The sequence below is a fragment of the Rosa rugosa genome, chromosome 1, assembly GCF_958449725.1.
Source record: "Rosa rugosa chromosome 1, drRosRugo1.1, whole genome shotgun sequence".
Classification (NCBI taxonomy): Eukaryota; Viridiplantae; Streptophyta; class Magnoliopsida; order Rosales; family Rosaceae; genus Rosa; species Rosa rugosa.
The window spans coordinates 69,177,081-69,194,042 of record NC_084820.1 but is presented as its reverse complement, the minus strand read 5'-3'; the positions used below and the strand labels follow the sequence as shown (position 1 = coordinate 69,194,042).

The 16,962-nt window shown below is 38.6% G+C and overlaps 1 pseudogene; it reads right to left on the bottom strand.

Moving 5' to 3' along the window:
* Positions 1–11,394: 11,394 nt before the first annotated feature.
* On the bottom strand, positions 11,395–15,903 carry LOC133734016 (ABC transporter B family member 15-like; annotated as a pseudogene).
* Between the last annotated feature and the right edge of the window lie 1,059 nt (positions 15,904–16,962).

Below are 16,962 nucleotides of genomic sequence, written 5' to 3'. Positions count from 1 at the left end.
TGCAAAACACATGTCATCCAATCTAAATCAAAATTGGGGAGGGAGGAAGTCATGTGGGTTTGATGGAGGGAAATAATGGTTTATTATTACCAGGTGGTGTTGAGGAGGAGAGGAAGAGGGTGAGTGATTGGGTTGGAGAAGAGGAGAGGAAGAGTGAAAAAGTCATTTTTAGCCTCATTTAATGAGTCACGTGCTTCGCACGTGGTCTAATTGACGGAGGCGTGACGAAAAATTGACGTAGGTACCACGTTGATACGAAAAATTGAGTCTGGGTATTACTTTGATAACTTTGTAAGTTCGGGTATCATATTGTCAGTCACCCAAGTCTCCAGACACTGTTGGTGCAAAAAACCCATTGATAAATTGACAACTTATTAGTCTTGTTGCATCTAGGATTTAAGTGTGGTGACTATTAGCTAGCTTAATTGTAACTAAGTTTGCTTAGGTCTCTATTATCTTGCTCTCTAGGCTTCTAATTTTGGATATTGCAGCCTTAACCGGCGTAATGCCCAAATTAGAGAGTTGATTGTGACATTAACCGGCATAGTCAATACACCGAAAGGTAATTGGTTTAGTAGTCTTAACCGGTACTAGATACGGGACTCGACACATATAGGAAATACATGCATTTATGAAATTGACATCGATGTTTGCAAGATAGTTAGTATGAATCACCCGACACTCCCATGTTTCCATTAATTTCTTGCTTGATAATTAGTTGTTTGCTTTTATTTTAGTTTGCATTTAATTTAGTTAATTCTCAATTCAAAACTCTTGAACAAAATTCTACCTTCCATTGTGCATAACTCATTTGGGCAACAAGTTAGTGGCTTCGATTAGGCTTAGTGTGAGCTAAGCCGAGGCTTGGTGGCTTGGTGCCTTGTGAATATTATGTTACTTTATTTTATTTTTATTTTTATTTTTCATTGTATGCATTTGAGTTGTCCTAGTGCCAATTATCTTGGTTAGGTCCAACACCTAATCCCCGAGGTACGATAAACTAAGGTCCAAATACTTCCCTTACTTGACACGATTCGTACGCTTGCGAAAATATATGATTCAAGTTATCTACCCTTGAAGCCCAAGAGTTAGAATCCCAAGTATAGATCCCAAGACCATAATTGTTTAATTACAATTGTTTCAATTGTGGTTGTCTTGCTGTCGAGGACCCACATAAAGATCAGTTTGCTGTCTTGCTTCCCCATCTTAGTTTGCAATCTTCTCCAAGATCAAGCTTTAACCTTGAAGATCAGAAGAAGTCCCCTCTTCCTCATGGCTCAGGTAAGCTCATGCATGGCATTTCTTTCACAAAGTCAATGGTTTTTTCATGGGTTCTATTCGGGTGTCAGCTTTGATTATGGAACTTGAGTGTTTTGGCTTCTAGAATTGGTTTTCCCAATTGAAATTAGGAGTATGGGTTTACATGTGCAATCTGAAATTAAGGGGATGAGGTTACCTACTCCAATTGAGTTTAAGGGGTTGTTGGGTAAACTGATTTTCTTCATCCTATATATATATATATGGGTTCTCTGTTCACTCTCGGGTATTGAAAACACTTTTGTTTTTCAGTCCCTTTGTTTATCAAGAGTTTATCTCTTTGGTTTTATGCTTTTCAAAGTGTCTTGTTCCATGTTGAAAACAATTTGAAAAACACAAAACCATTCATGCATTCACTTTCATCTCTTGCATCCCATGAGGTCATTTGGGTATTGCAAGCTTCAAAGGTGAAATCTCCAAGAGGAACTTGCTGCATTCATAGCTTGTTTCATAGTTGAGATTTCTGAGTTGTTCACTTATGTAAACAATTAGCAAGGAGTGATTACAAACAGTTTAGTGAGTTAGTCTAGAGAAGTTGCCGCGTTCAGTGCAATCTTTGTTTTTGTAATCTTGTAAGTTGTTGTTCATTAGTGAATTGGTTTTGGTCTTTCAAGAGTTAAAGGCCACGTAGATGTTTTCCCTCGATAGGGTGTTTAATGCGTTAACAAAAATATGTGTTCTTTAATGCTTTAGTTGGTTTGTTTGATTGTTCAATACATTCTGTTCAATATCAGCACTGAAGATTGATCACCCAGTTGCAATCCCTGAGAAAGTTTTTGAACGAAAAAAATTGGTTGTAAGCATATTCACCCCCCTTTAGGCTCCTTCTAGGATCTTCAGAACCGAATGTTTGTGAAGTTTAGTCTTATCGAACGCTTTGAAGAGGTCGTCTTCATCATCGATGTCTTCACGTTCGACGAGCTATAGCTGGCTTTTCTCTATTCGGTTATGAGGATCATTGCAGTAACGGCGTCAAATTTCTGGATATCGCGTCAGCCGTCGGCGGATCTTCCTGCACCGCCGGCATCGGACTCCCAAAATCCAATTTGAAGAGGAGATTTGAGATAATGAGTCTCCGTGAGGACGCGGACAATCTCGGCGGTGCTTCCTCCGTCGCCGGAGTGGTGAAATTCTTGAACTTCTCAACGACGCTGTTGAAGGCGGTCCCGCCGGAGAAAAAGAGGAAGGAAGGCTGGGCGCGGGGAAAGGGTTGCGAGTGGAGGAGGAGGAGCAGCGGCAATGGTTAGGGTTTTGGGAGCGGAGGAGATTTTGAGAGCGAGAGTCTCTGAGAGGGAAGTTTGAACCGGTCTTCTATCTCTTTCTTTTTCATTCGAGAGGGAAGTTCAATATTTGGCCAAAAATTTTGGCGCTTTTCGCAAAATCATGGCATACAAACAGAGGTAGCCTTTAATACAAACAATATTGCAAGTTTAATGGCCCGCATACAATGCACGCCGTAAAATATGTAATTAAAATGTATCATTCACAACATGCTTTTATTATTCGTCGTAAATAATACTCTTTCACGGCGCGCACCCAATGCACGTGTCGTGAATGAGATCAGTTTGATATCTCTGCTGGACGATTTAGGCACTTGGAGCTAGCTAGCAATGCTTGTGGTATAACTGTTAGAGGTTGCATGCATGCATGGACATGTTAGGGTTTTAATATTCTCCCTAGCTATATGCATGGCTCCCAATTAATCAGAAACGCTGATAAAATCATTACCCAGAAGACGGTGATAAGTTCGACTATGCCGCTCTATGACGGTGTGGCCAATAACGAATGTAGGAATGTTTTCCTTTGGCGTGGAGTATAGTTATTAATTGAGTATTTTCAATGTGTTTGAGGCATTTCATTGAGTAAATTACCTCCACTTTAAAGAAAATATATATAAACCGATATAGCCACAATATATTATATATGACTATATGTAGTCCTACCCATTTATATAGAATTATAGACCTCATTGCTTCTACATAGATCTGCGCGCTAGTCATAGTTTGTTTGCTGAAACTATATATAGAGAAGAGTGAAGGAGGTGGTTCAGTATGACTCCATCAGTTAAAAATTGCTTTGCTTAGAGCAAGTGCAGCGGTTCTCTTTTGCCCGGGCTCCAGCTCAGAAAACTGACGTGGTGACCGGCCACAAGGAAAAATGGTCTTCCACCGGTTGAAGCTTGCCCAACCAATTGTTGGCTTTTATTGACTGAGGCCAAAAAAAAAAGGCAACAGCATGACTAAATTTTTGACTGGGTTTGAGGGGCTGCCAGCTCGGCCCAAGCCATAACGTGGCTGACATCATCACTCCACCCTACAAGCATGAAAAAGGTGGGTAACAGTCATGAAATCCCAGCGGTCCATTTCAATTAAGCAGAAGATCCAACGGCAAACAATTAATAACCAATATATATATGAACAGTCTTGACTGGTCAAGAAAAAAAACGGGTGGAAATCCATGTCCAGTGACAGTAAACAGTAACTTGACTGGTCGACGCCTCGACTTTTCTTGACTACGGGTGAACTTGCTCTTGCAAGGGTTTTCTGGTGGCACCCAAAAAAGGGTAACAATATGATGGGGAACCATAGGCAACTAATTAATGCTCTCCACCATTTTTTTTTGTTAATTTTTTGTTTGTTAACATCCCAAAATGGAAACAACGGCTCTCTCACTCTATACATAGAAAGCATAGTAATCATTGTATATGGGAAAGGTATGTCTACATAGTCATCCAACCAGTCAGCACAAGTACGTAGTTTCCAAGAGAACCAGATATCGCAGGTCGATCTCTCTTAACTGTTTAAATATATATTGAAAGGAGGTCCTCGATCAGAGTCATGTGATCGAGTACGAAAGGAATTCTGCTTAATTAGAGGTCCCGCAACTGATGGATAAACTTCTCTTACCCTACAAGGCTCTCATATAATATTGGTTAACACGATGAGGCATAAAGCAATATATGAAAGTTGAAGTACAATTAAAACAGTGGAAAAGTAATACAGCAGAAAACACGTGGCTTTTTCAAAAGTTCAGAACCAGTGAATCAGTACGTACGTTCGTTGCTAGCTCCCGAAAGAGAAAAGTACCACTCAGTTATGCTAAAAGAATCAATCCATTGCCCTAATAAATTACTGATCGATACACTTCACAATGGTAGTAGTTGTTTTTTGCAGTAAACAAAACAAAGTTTTACGATGACCAATCCGGGCATTGATCTACAGTGCCAATGTCTGAAATTAGGAGGACAAATTCGTGCAGTGCACCGATCCTTTTTGGTTCACAGAATATCGTCTTTGGGAGAGGTGGAAGGGTCTGAAAGCAATTAAGCAAATGTAAGAGTTTCATTTTCTCATTTCTACAGGCATTCGTAACTCGTAAGAGTAAAGAAAACATGTTCTCATACCTCTAACAATGAACAAAGCAGGGACTTAAAAGCACTGCCTTTTTTTTTTTTTTTTGAGAATACACTAGTACAGTGCCGTAGAAGTACTGATGTTTTGCAATAACAGTACGCATGTTTTATACATAAAAGTACAAATGGTTAATTTGCAATACAATATATTAGAAACTGTACGTATTAGTCTCATTTTACTAAAGTTGGTCGAGCTGCCTAGCATGAAACACTGATCATGTCTAGTGTTTGAGTCTCAATTCTCACTAGTTTGTAGTCAGCAGGTTTGAGGGTCTTCTGATTTATGCTCCTGTGGTGGGGGATTAATCTGACTTTGCTGGGATACCCTTGTAGACATCAACCTTAGTCTGAATATTGACTGAATGTATGTGTTACTAACTCGCTAGTGTAACTAAACTGACAAACTACCTCACTTCCAATTAAAAAAGAAACAGTACGTATTAATGCTTTGCCCTAATAATTAATATCAATGCATTAATTATACTAAAAGTATCAATGACATCCTGCACGTAACTAATTATCCACTATTGGTTGTATATCAAATGGTACGATCCCTCCGTCACCCCAGAATGAAAGGGGCGATCTCGTAGTTCTTGGTCTGTGAAGATACGTTGTTAGGTGCTCCGTTTTATTTTCCCATTGAGGCCGAACCTAAACCTGTGCTCGAGAGATAACTGTCCATATACTAATAAGGGATGTATGGATTCTCGAGATGAGAGGAGCCGTGGTGGTCCCTCCCGGACCGCCAGGATCCCACGAGTGAATAGAAAGTTGGATCTACATTGGATCTCACTTGAATCGCCCCATCTATCCTCCTGAGGAGAGGTTTGGTTTCAAACCCCCGTTCGAACAGGAGAAGTACGCCATGCTAATGTGCCTTGGATGATCCACATCTCAGGGTCAGGCGCTGTCTTGACATCCAACCACCACCAACACCACTCATGCAACAGTTGCGCAAATAACCCTACATATATAAATATGTGTGTGTGTGTGTGTAGAGGAGCCCTAACTATCTGAACAGTCTTTCCGCTTCTCCAACTCTTAATTATTTGGTCGTCTCAAGAGTTCTTTATGATTTTATCGACCCCCAAAATAGAGAAGGGATCGAGGTCCTATCAGTCATGGGAGTTGGAGTATGCAACTGAAGCTCCATAATGGTTGACTTAAGACTGGAGACAGCAATGAGGTAACTTAAGCAACCCTATAATTTCTATTGAAGCTTATATAAAGTACATTGAAATCACCGGCAAAAGAATAGAGTCGTATAAAACATGTGGCTTTGTCACAACCAGTGAATCTGAACTCTTCAAACTAGCTTATACCATCCAGGCATCCATTCTTTTGCCACTGCCAACTGACACAAGCAGTATACTACTTTTCATAGTGGAATCTGAAGACTCTGAAGTTGATGGTTGGAGCTCCATATATTGTCTTCTAGCCTTATTTGTCTATTGGGTTCCTGCCATGATCAACTTTAAATTGGGGCGTCCTATAGTGCTAGCTCCACAGTTTCAAAATTCCGAAGATGTAAATCTCTAAAGATTTTGGCATAGTCCCTCTTTATCTAATGTACTATTTCTTTTCCATTTTTATAAATGGGTGAGGCTATTTTTACCCTACCAAATGCTTTGTTCACCATATAATTAAATTTTTATCATAAAATTTACAATTTCACCCTTAAATAATTTTAAAAAGAAAAAAAGATATTACCATTGAAAATTTGAAATCGGAAAAGAAAAAAGAAAAAGAAATTTACGCTTTTTTTTTTTTCCTCTTCTCTATTTTCTCCCTTCATCATGAACTACTATGACATAGAATCAAACACGAGTCACATGAAATAGAACAGAATAATACTAACCAACAATTTTTTCACTTGTTGCTATAGCTTGAAAATTTCGTCTAATTATTTGTTTCGTCGGCTAGCGATGAAGAAGCTAAGATGATATTTTTTTTTTTTTTTGGTATGGAAAGCTGTTATGATAATTCATAATTAGGATGTCTATTGGGTAAAGTTTTAATTAAAACAAAATTGATTTCTCATTTTCATTGTTTTCTGTTAATAATTGTTGTTAAGGACAATTTTGAGGGTGAAAATAGACGCACCCTTGATAAATTTTTAAGTTAGGGGCCAGATTTCCCTTTTTTTTTTTTTTTTTTTTTTTTCCTGAAGTAGGAATGAATTGTATTTATAAGCAATTTAAATGGTTATAACAGATATAAGTACATTGAATTCACCATTGTGGTTAATCCTCTACCCAAAAATTGAAAAGCGGGAAACAAAAGAGCGATCCTAACTAAATATACACTAACTGGATACATTTTCTAGGGGATACTATGTACATATAACTGTATAAAAGAAGTGAAAAAAAAGGTCCTTGCTTCTTGTCTCATTGCTCCTTCAACAACAGAATAGATGCACACCACAAAGGCACTAACCACCGCCTGAGCAGCCAACATTAATATGTTATTAATTCGGTGATGTAAAGCCATTTAGAGTGCGCGGTTCTACAACAACCATCTTCAAAAGACACTGCCTTTGGTACTACTCTAGTACCAAGTCTCAAACCTTTTCAAAAAAGTATACCAAAAAGAAAAAAAAAAAACAATTAATGTGTTGGGAACACTGCAAAAAAAAAAAAAAAATGGTTCATGTCTGCACCTTTCAATACTCAAGAGTGCTACAAAACTTTCGTTGTAAATTAAGTTTTGATCATATAACTATAGGAAAATCGAAAACCCATTCATAGTCTACTTCCATCATTGCCTCAGTCGAGTTGTGTTTGCGAGTGTGTGCGGAGAAGTAGACTAATCAATGCTCTCATAATTTTATGTTGATATGATGTGTCTACATCTCCTTGTCATAAACTTGATAATTATGTAGGTTTTGATCCATACTCATGGACCAATAATCCAATTAACTAGCAAATTAAGTGAATCAGATACGAGTCCTTTCTGTTAGTAAAGGCCATAAATAAAATTGGATAAAGCTAGATATATGACGATGGTAATGTTCCAATTACAGTAGCTTTCAAGCACATCTCTCTCCTAGCTAATTACTACACAGGCACACTCATGACTACTTAGCCCCACCAGCTCTCGCCATAGCCGACCACCCTTGCACATGACTCCGCCACTTTTCTCTCCACTTCCCACCACCAAGACACTAAGAGAGGGGCACCCTCTTCTTCTTCTTTTCTTACACATCGTTGTTGCGCCCTCTGATAGCTCAAAGTTTTACAACCCAGTGGTTCTATTACATATATGGTGGTCTTGGTATACATTGCTTACGATAAATTTCATTTACGAACTTGGCTATCTTTATGCAGGCCGGGGGACTTCTGTTCCTAAACACTGTTTCAAGTGAATGCATGTGTTTTGCATCGAGTGCTGTCTCAATTCTGAAGTGGTAGTCTAGTTTAATTTATATGAGTTGTATATAAATAAAGTGGTTGATTAGTTGGTTCTTAGATCGATAGAGCAGATCTTAAAAGGCAGCTGATTAGCTGACCAATATTTTGGCAGACCAAATTAGCCTACCAATATGTGATTGTCCAAAGTGACACTGAACTGAATCATAGACAAAAATTTACGCAGACTAGCTATGCTCCATCGCTTATAAAACGATTGAAGACCCTTTGGACTTTCAATCAGAATGACAAGGCTGCGATTTCGATCATAATGCTTGATCATTCATTCTCCTGTCGTGTCTCTCAAAGTCACAAATAGCTTGCAATATCTTTTTTGGTTCTACAAAGTGGAATTGGCATCCTACAGAAGCTTATTATCCGCAGACAAGATCCATAATCAAAGGATGATTGACCACCACTTCGCCATTGAGTGGGGGGGGGGGCCTTTTTTAGCTTCTTTGAAGAATATGCATGAGAGATATGATAGGCTATTTCTATCCACTTAAATAGATGCACAAAAATGCCTATAACTTAACCCTACAAGAATGTCGAAAATAGCATAGGTACGTAGGGATCCTTCCCGCAAGAGATTGTGGTCTAATCACTTTAGCTTGCAGACAACTCTAAACTACTCTAAATGTCACGAAAATTTACAAACAGATTCTAGACATGATAAACTAACTACTGACAAAGTTTGATAATTTTTGAAGGTGTTTTGGTTGACGAACTAATTAAATAAAAACGAAACACTAAATGACTCCGAAAATAAAAAGATTTGATTTTGAAAATCAAAGATAAAACAAGTTAGAGGAATTGCATCCACCACCAATCAATCAAGTAAACTAATCATGTTCAACCTAATTTCATTTATCTATGGATGAAGATGCTCAAGTTAACCCAACGCCTGAATTAACCTATGTTTTTCCTTACTTGTATGTGATAAACTAATCTGAGGTTCACATCCAAAACCAATTGGCAATGGATGGACCAATTGGCAATAGATGGAGTGGCCCAAACCCTTATAAACCCATAGGCAAGGTCCCATTTTTCCCATGTGGGATGTATATATTCTCAACACGCCCCCGCACGTGTGGCGAATTTTCAAGCCATACACGTGGACAACTTTGGGTGACGTGGAGCCCGTGTGGCCGTTAGGCATGCACACGTGGATAACCCGTTTTGATACCATGATAAAGTAATCTGAGGTTCACATCCAAAACTAATTGGCAATGGATGGAGTGGCCCAAACCCTTATAAACCCATAGGCAAGGTCTCATTTTTCCCATGTAGGATGTATGTATTCTCAACAGTATGCTAGGTGAGAGACGCTCTACACCTAACCTATTTTCTAAAATATAACCTAGGTTGTCGCAACTCTAGATTTAACACAAAGAAATCATTATGCAATAGAAAAATGAGACATCACAAGGTATCTTGAGTACGACGCGTCTCAATTAACCTAGGAATCTAATCACTTGCCTTATAGACAATTTACTACTCTAGAACTCTCAATGGAACCCTCGAAGTAAGGCACATGCAATGATCATTCATAGCAATAGAACCCTAAACATGCAATCTAAGTTGCGCACCAAAGAAAACATGCAAAGGAATCATCAATGTGAAGATAGAAATTAGGTTCTCATCCAATAGATAAACAAAACTAATTGAAAGTCATAATAAGTTTACAATCATGATTTGGGGCTTCAACAGCCCCTAACTAAAGAGTTAGTTTCTCATACAAAGAAAAACAAAAACAAGCTAAAGAGAAAAATAAGAAGTTGCAAGAGAGAGGAAAGAGAGGAAGAGAGAAGAGAGGAGAGAAGAGAAGATAGCTTTTTCAGATTTGCTCAGCCTTTTTATATTGCTCCTTGAGTCATCTTTCATTCCTTTTTGGTTTGAGATCCTTGAATTGTAGAGAAAGACAACTTCTTGATTCTCTATTTGATTTAGGATTCTCCATACTTTGTCCAATGAGAATTTGCCATACTTCTGCGAAATGGAGGTAAATTTGCTGCGATATCTCCATGAATTGGGCTCCTCGATCCATCAAGATCTTCTGCTTGGCCAGGACTTCAAGCTTTTCCTTATTTGCGCATCTTTCCTCAATATTATCTTCTTTTTGTATATTTGCTCCAAAAACCTAAGTGTGGTTCTAGTTGGACCTCCAAATTTGCTATGTGGACCTCTCATACTTAGTACACATCTAATTTACTTTTTAGAATACTTGAAAAGCTAAGTAGACCTCCTTATTTTTACCAAAACGCCCTTAAATATGAGATACAACAATTTGTTATTATATTTTTTATCTCTATCTTCAACCACGAGAAGAAGAATGAATCAAATCACATGACATTGCTCTCTTATGAGTAGGTCTCTCCTCCACCAAAATTAATCAGAGGGTTGGTTCTCGATCTTGATATGTTGTTTGAATCCCTTTGAATTTGCTAAAAGAAGGATTTCGAGGGTTTTGGGTTGGAAGATCGAGTAATAGCTATATCATAATATTCAATTAATTTAGTTTAAGAAAATTCCAAATCAGATTGTTTTGAATTTACTTTTGTAATGAATGATGGGCCATATATAGAAATTATTATTTTTACTTAATTGTTTTAGGTAAATTATAAAACTATTTAGGCAATATAAGGAAATATCGAAAAAAAAAAAATTTAATTGAATGTTATATTTGGTTGGAGTAGGTAAGAAGAATATTTATTTATTTACTTATTTTTTCATTTTTCTCTCTTTGTCCTTATTTGTCTTTTCATATAAGTTGACAAAGTTTATTAATAATTAAAAAAAGTTGGAGGTCCAAATATCAAATTTGGAGGTCAAACTAGAACCATCCAAAACCTAATAAACACAAAAGTAAATAAATAAGGAGAAAATAGAATAAACTAACAAAGATTAATATAGAGATTAACCATATACACGTCGCATAAAATGCTCCTATCAAGATAGTAGAATATTAGCTTGTGATAGTAAGTAACAACTTTCATCTAGCAGTTGTTCAAGTTTTTGTTTTTTTGGCAAACCTTGACAGAACGAGAAAAATTTATTGAAAGGAAAAGTAAAAAGAGTACTTCAAGACAGACAAGTAAAACAAGATGGTAGAAATATTAGACTCTGAAAAGCTACACAACTGACCAAAATAGAAATGAAGTAGATTTGTTAGCCAATCTGATTATTATACCAATTCAAGATACTGATCATCGATATATTGACTTGAACCTTAAGATGGATAGTCCTCCGATTCATTGCTTAATCATCTGAAGATTGTGTACTTCTTGTGAAATTGACCAAGGAGCAATATGCTCCTGAAGGTCCCTTGGCCAAAAGAGAAGAGTGAGACCCATTCTCCACTACCTTTCCTTTATTAAGCACAGTAGTGAGGTCGCAGTTCTGTATGGTACTCAACCTGTGTGCCACTACGACACTGGTCCTCCCCACCATGACGTGCTCCAGCGCATCTTGAACCACCTTCTCTGAATGGCTATCTAGCGCGCTGGTTGCCTCGTCAAGTAACAACACTGCAGGGTTTCTCAGTATAACTCTTGCTATAGCAATGCGTTGCTTCTGACCCCCAGAGAGTTGCAATCTTCCACCCCCACACGATGTGTTGTACCCATCCTTTAACCCACTGATGAAATCATGAGCATTGGCCGCCCTTGCTGCCTCAATGATCATAGTTTCCTCGATGTTATTTGACGCTCCAAATACAATGTTTTCTCTTATGGTCCCAACAAATAATGTAGGTTCTTGGCTTACCAATGTCATGTGTGTTTCCTCAATGACCTAAGGTGGTACGACTTCACAGCATGATCGTCGATCTCCACCACGCCGTGGATTGGATCATAAAATCTCTCGATCAGTCCGATAATGGTTGATTTACCCGACCCACTTTGCCCCACCAATGCCGTAGATTTTCCAGCTTCAATATTCATTGAGAAGCCTCGGAAGATCATCACATTGGGCCTAGTCGGGTATGCAAAGTACACATCACGAAAGTGGACCCTGCCCATTATTTTTTCAACTTGGGAGTCTTTTGGAACTTGGGGTTCGGTCCAAGATACTGAAAATTGACCCAATTGCTTCCCAGCCATTGGTAAGGTCTGATGTCATGCTTCCAGCATCTGCTATGACCCGACCCGTGACTAATAAAATGAGAATGGTTTGAAAGGCTGATCTTGGTGTGAGGTAGCCATGGGAGACGAGCATGTTGCCATACCAATAGCTTAAACCAGCAATGAGCATTGCAATGCTCATGGAAAACCCGAGCCCAATACCGGCAAACCACGATTGTCGTAAGATTTCTCTATGTGGGCCTTCTTGGACCTTTTCTAGCATTTTCAGAATCTTGCTCTGAGCTGAGAAGGCAGTTACGGTCCGGTGGTTGTAGATAGCTTCAGCTGCAAGCTTGCTACTTTCCTCTTGGCTTTTAATGGCTTTGCTGGACATTCTTCCGAGCAGGACACGCCTAGAATAAAGGGTGAAAATGACTATGGGTTGGAGCGCAATGATGACTACGGCAAGCCTCCATGCAATTATTAGGCTCATTGTCCAAGCTATAGTTACACCTGAGATGGTTTGGACAAGAAGACACATTCTATCACCAACTAAAGATCTCACCTGCCAAAAATTATCCCACCATGGTTATTGTTAGACTATGGAAAATGAGACTTTTTTTTTTTTTTTTTTGAGAAAAATGGTGGGTTATGTGACTATCATATATTACTATGCACATTAGGTATTACAGGTAGAGAAATATGGATGGACTTACTTGTTCAGCATCTCTGGTGAGTTTAGAGCAAATGGCACCGCTAGAATTCCTATCGTCATCGAACCAGCCAACTTCAAAACTAAGTATTTTCGTGAGCAAGCTTTCTCTAATCCGATTACTCAAATGCTCCCCAGTGTATGCAAAACTATAGTGTTGCAGGAGAGTAATCAGCGATGCAAACACAGACAACCCGCAAAAGCAGATAGCGAGAGTTGTGATTTTCTCCTTAATCTCCTCGGTATTTGTCAAGAAAAAGATGGATAATGTAGTTCCCAAGGTCAATTGAAACACATGTTCAACAGCTCCAAAAAGAATTGCAGATAACCAACCTAACACTGCTTGCTTCCACTCTGGAATATTCATAGATAACAATCTCCAAAGTGAAGATTTCTGCTTGGAAAGGTCGCTTGTAGATTCTTGAGCAGTGGGACTAGTACTATTAGATACAACAAGCTGGGAGGTTGAGTCCAACTGTCTAGTACTAGCACTATAGTTCCAATGACCTTGATCTTCTGGTGCCTCCTTTTGTGGCGTTTGTTGGAGGCGGACAAATGAGGAGTAAATACCATATTTCTATTGAATTAGTTCATTGTGTGAACCAATTTCCATGACAGAACCATTTTGCATAATAGCAATAACATCAGCCTTCTGAATGGTGGACAAGCGGTGAGCAATGACTATGGTGGTTCTTCCTGTGGCTGCTGTCTGGAGGGCTTCTTGAACGAGTCTTTCTGACTCTGAGTCTAATGCACTGGTGGCCTCATCAAGGAGAAGGATTTGGGGTTTCTTTATAAGTGCTCTGGCTATTGCTATTCTCTGCTTCTGTCCACTTGATACTTGAATGCCTCTCTCACCAACCTTTCAGTTGATATTTAAGAAGTTAGTTGAAGATATAAAATATCAAGTTGTCTGAAGTTTTCAACACAAGAACAGACAATATCAATACAAAAGACTTTATGAATGAACTCAATTGATGAACGAATAGTTGTCAAGTAGCCAATAGCTACTAGCTAGAGAGCAGGACAAACCTGGGTGTCATACCCATGAGGCAACTGACATATGAAATTATGAGCATTGCTAGCCTTGGCAGCCTCAACTACTTCCTCCATTGTGCCATCCTCCTTGCCGAAAAGTATATTCTCCTTAATGGTGGTTGAGAACAATGAAGGCTCTTGGTTTACGGATGCCATTTTAGACCTTAGCCACTTGAGCTGTAACTTGTCAATGGCAAACCCATCTAGTAGAATTTGTCCCTCAAGTGGGTCATAAAATCTTTCCATCAGTAATGTCACTGTTGATTTTCCTGATCCACTTGAGCCGACCAAGGCAACAGTCTTTCCGGCTGGTATGGTTAGAGAAAAGTTGTTCAGAATAATGCTCTCAGGCCTGGATGGATATGCAAACTTAACATGATTAAATTGGACTTCACTCAAGACATCGTCCGGAATTGTGCCTTCCATGTTTTCTGAATCAATTTCAGGAACTCGATTGATAACCTTCATGAGATTCTCTTCAGCTGAGCATGCTTCTGCAATGTACTTTAAGTTTGATAAAGCAAAACCCATTGCCCTGAAAGTTAACCCCATCAACAATTTCGTTAACTAAGTATAAAAATGAAAAACAATTAGATACCCTCATTCATTAAATATAACATGATTAAGGTGCTTACATTGCTCCACTGACCAGTGAAACACCAACAGCAAAAACAGTCCCTCCTAGAGCACCATGGTATATAACCATTCTGCTACCTAAATAAGACATGACAGCCCAAAAGGCAAAGACAGAATAGGTGCTACCAATTGCCAAGCCTTTAACCAATCCTTGCTTCAACCCAAGCTTTGTATTCCCATGTAGAGCTGCAGAAAATTGTGTTATAGTATTGCTTTCTCCAACAAATGCATAAACTGTTCTAATAGATGATATTGCCTGTTCTGCTATCGTCGCCGCCTTAATTTGTTCTTGTCTTCTCGTCCCTGCTATTCGTGTTAAGGTTCTTCCACAAATCCAACCAAGAATTACCAGAAGCAATATAAAGGGGAGTCCAACCAAAGCCAGTTCCCACATCAATACAAATGCTATCGCGTAACTTGCAATGAAACTAGAGACTCTAGTTAAGAAGTCTGGCACCTGACTCAAATTTGAAAATATGGATTATAATTATGTGCTTACTCTGCTATAATTTACCTATACATGAGAGAGAGAGAGAGAGAGATGTATAATGGTATACACAATGATCGACCATATAGGTTGACAAGAGAAATTTTTTCCAATTATATAATGTAAATTTCAAAAGAGGAACAACACCTTTTCACTGAGAAAATCTTGAATGATCTGATCGAATGTCATTTGACATGCTCATTACAACGTCAGAGGCGCTTGTTTGATGTGAATCTAAGTAAGCTACCTCTTGGCGTAACACCGCTTTCAAATACTTTGTTCTCATTTTTGCAGCTTGTCTCTCCCCAGTTCTTGTCCAACAAAACCCCTCTATAACCACAACAGAAATCAGAGTAGAACTCAGTTATAAATTAACAAAACAATTGACTTCTGCGAACAAAAAAATAGAAAACCATGTTTACCTAGGAAACAAGTAAGCCATGATGCACAAGCCAAGTAGAGGAAGGACATTATTTTGTTCTGCAGCAGTCATTGACATCAAAAATCAAATTAATTAGCATTTGTGTGTAATATATAGTTATGTGTACACACTGTATCAGAAAGCCAAGAGAGATCATTGGTTGTGTGTGTGACAAATGAGAAGAGAAGAGACATGCCTTATAAAACACTCCACCTCTTCCCATATTGTTCATCAAACCACTATTAAAAACAATCAACATCCGTAAATAGAGTCCATCACCAACAGCTCCAAGAAACCCCAGAGTCATCAAGAACTTATCGACAGCATCTGCATGCTTAAAAATTGAGCGAATCGGCCCAATTTTCTTCTTCTTAATGCCAATATTATTGCTTTTGTCTGCACCGCTACTCATTTGCACTCTACTTTTTCTACAACTACTGCTCTGCTTGCTCCTGAAAAGTCTTGGGACAAGTGTGGATACGAAGAAGTTGTCTCTGTCACACCGATTTCCTTATCTAAAATGGAAACAGTACATCCGTATGGAAACAATACCATAAATTTATATGCATAAGTAATGACAGTAATCCAGTCCTTGATCATAAGCTAATTATCAGTAAAGATGCACATAATCAATATTAACAAGCAGCTGAAGACAAAAGGAGACACACCTTGTTTGAATCCAAGGCATGCAGCGACATAGATTGGCTCTGCAATCTACCCACCTCGTAAGTTGTGTTACCTGCAGCTATATCAAATACAAATTTAGTCAGTACTTATACACCAGTCTTGTCTATTTTTGGTCGGGTCGTGGTTCCAAAGCAGTTACGCCTGATGTGCATATATATAGACATGGGCAACCGCACCGGCCCGCTGTACGTTATTTTATTGTTCTGGAAAATCTATTACAGTAGCTCGATCACTCAGGCCGGCTCTCCCATATTTCTCGTGACTCAGCTCAACTCCCAGTTTTCCGAGCTAGAAAAGCATCGGGACTCGCATAGTTGACTCTCTCATACTGCATAGTTGACTCTCTCATACTGCATTATGTGTATGGTGTCATTAATTCAAAGAGTTTGTCTTTGATCCTCCGAAAATTCTAATATGGACCAAGGTCCACATGCACTATGAGTTAATTCCCGATACTGTTCATAAACAGTACCCAGAATTAACTCATGGTGCATGTGGACCTTGGTCCACCCACGACCTCATCAAACTTGTGTGCTTGAATTTTGGATTAAGTTCTACACTTTTACATCAGCAAACACTTCCCTTATATAGGGTACTAAGTTAACCTACAAATATCTAAATTGAGGGCATATTAAATTAGATTAAACAAGTAGTTTACATACATAATATCTAGCTTAATTTTTAGTGGAGTAAACAGTGTAGCAAGTGGAAGAAAAATATCCTTAACTGCAACTAAGTATTCTGCAGTGAACTCACTGTTGCAGTTACCTAGTTGGACTAGGAA